This window comes from Sardina pilchardus, chromosome 7 (assembly GCF_963854185.1).
Source record: "Sardina pilchardus chromosome 7, fSarPil1.1, whole genome shotgun sequence".
Taxonomy (NCBI): domain Eukaryota; kingdom Metazoa; phylum Chordata; class Actinopteri; order Clupeiformes; family Clupeidae; genus Sardina; species Sardina pilchardus.
This window is the reverse complement of record NC_085000.1, coordinates 9,061,106-9,063,605: the sequence shown is the minus strand read 5'-3', so window position 1 is coordinate 9,063,605 and position 2,500 is coordinate 9,061,106. Positions and strand designations below refer to the sequence as shown.

Sequence of the window (2,500 nt, the reverse complement as noted above, 5' to 3'; positions counted from 1 at the left end):
TGATTCACCTGGTTCAGACCGGCAGGGACAGCCAGCTGTGACATAAGACACCACAGCAAGGAGGAATAAATGAGATAGACACTTTAATAACTGGATTCAGGAGGAAGCCTGTCTCTGAAAATATTATTATTAGCATTAGGGAGAGGAGGGAGTTCCTTGAACTCTTTGGTGGTCTGCCCCTCACCCTGAGTGCTGTGTGTGTTTGTGCACTCATTGCTCTTTCTTTCACTCCCCTTCTCTTCCTGTTCTGCTCCTTACCATTGCCTGACTAACCATTGGGCGGTTCCAGGATCCATGCGCTTGGCTGGAATTAACTGCACGCTCGACTGTAATTTGGTGACTTGTGTCCCTAAAAAAAGGAACTGCCTGGCAAAGTGTCTGACGCCGCTCTCGCTTGGATGTGGGGGCTGGCACCAAACCCGGCCCAGGCCTAATCAGCAGAGGCACGAGTGTCAAATCCAGACCAGCGAGCTGAGAGCAGAGAAGAAAGGGGGAATCCATCAGGGTAGGGCAGTTTTCCTGTGCCACTGACCCTTGTGACTTAAGCCTTGCTCCAGTGGGAGGTTTAGACTATTTCTGATCAGTCTCTTTCTGAACAATGCCCATAAATAAATCCCAGGATTTAGACATTTATATACGCTGTAAATCGATCACCAGAGGGCTGATAAAAAGAGGTCATAGACGTGAGGATATAGAATGGCGGTGAGGGCAGACTGAGGGCAGTAGCAGTTTCTGAAGTCTGCTAACTGTCTTCCAGTAACTTGTCTGAGACGTGTGAAGAGAGACGTCCCAGGGTTAGAGGCTGAGAAGGACAGACATGCAAGAATGAAGGGGGAGTACAGAGATGAGTGAATATGCAAAAAGTGTGTGTGTGTGTTTGTGTGTGTATGTGTGTGTGTGTGTGTGTGTGTGTGTGTGTGTGTGTGTGTGTGTGTGTTAGAGTAAAGACACAGGTCATGCATACACAACCTAAAGACAAACCACACTCCACAGAGCTGCAGCGTCAGCAGGATCAAATGTGGACATAGGAGCAAAAATCAGCATCCCCAAGTCCAGAGCAAATATTTTAATTTTCTACCATTTCATCTGCATCTTTCTCTACCCCACTTTATTATTGAAATCACTCTGTGCTTTCCTCACATTTGGAAACCACACCTTATGACGGTCTTTCTTACTAGTTGAAATGCCAAAAGGGCAGCCTCGCTCAAACCACAGTCTGGCTCTCTCTGATTCTCTCTCTCTGACTCTCTCTCTCTCTCTCTCTCTCTCTCTCTCTCCCTCTCTCTCTCTCCAGCTTCATCCCAAACCCAGAGAGGGTATTGTCTCTTCTCCAACTGCAACCTCACCCAAAGTCCTTCACTACCATCATTATTTCCAGATTCATCCATTTCTATGCCGACTCATTATTTCCCCCTTCCAGACTGCCATTTATTCTCCTGCTGTCCACTGAGACTCAGATAGGCACGCCAAATGAAAACCTTTATGACTCAAAAGAAAATGTCAGAGCTGCTGAACCTAAGTTTCTCTTTTGTGGCTGAATAATTAACACTACACCAGTACATTAGCATACCGAAAGACTGAATGTAAGCATTACAAAAATATTTTAAAAGGATGAAAAGTTTCAATGTAGCCTATTGTGAAACAAAATGGTTGGGACGTTTTGGAAAAGACAAGGCCAATTTTAGGACCTTCGGATGCTGTGTAATAAACTACGATTCACCAGTGAAATATAAGGTAATTATGTTAAGGGTCTGTTCTGCCCTCAATAGCCCTCTCCCCCCAGACATTTGCACTACCCTAGCCCATCCAGTTTTCTATATTTATAAAATATACTGTAATTACACTTATACTATATAGCCATGTTCTACTGCTCTTAATACTGTTCACATACAGCACACTTAATAGTTACTCGTATAATGTTAGTTACACTGCACATACTGCACATATCTGTGCATACGGTTCTGAATAACCATATTCATTCTATTTTTTTATATACAGTATTACTGTTAATAATACACTGCATATATCTATATTATTGTACGTCTCTAATATTAATGCTACTACACAGCATCTATCTGTACATGTTGTTCATACATTGTTCATACTGCATCTACGCTTATTAGGCTAATACATTGCACATATTCATATTTAATATTTCATCTACTGTAAACCACACTATTTACTTAACTGTATACTATTACAGGGCACTACATGTCTAATACTGTTTATTGCATCACCTGTCACTGTGTATATCACATTGCACTTTTCTGCTGTTTTGCGCTTCTGGTTACACGCAAACTGCATCGTTATCACTGTATAATGCTTAACGCATAATGACAACACAAGTTGAATTTAAAATCTCAATTAGCAAAGGTGAAAAGTGATGAGCATAACAGTTTAAAAAATATTCATTGACTTGGCACAGCTATACAGACATGAGTATACTACTGCCAAACGAGGGTTGGCATTAAAACAAAACAGAAAAGTCAGGCCAAAAGGT

General features: G+C 41.9%; 1 protein-coding gene across 1 annotated transcript in view; it reads right to left on the bottom strand.

Annotated features, from left to right (window-relative positions):
- bgnb (biglycan b) overlaps positions 1 to 2,500 on the bottom strand; it is a 20,335-nt gene that overhangs the window by 16,972 nt on the left and 863 nt on the right. The window lies entirely within an intron of this gene.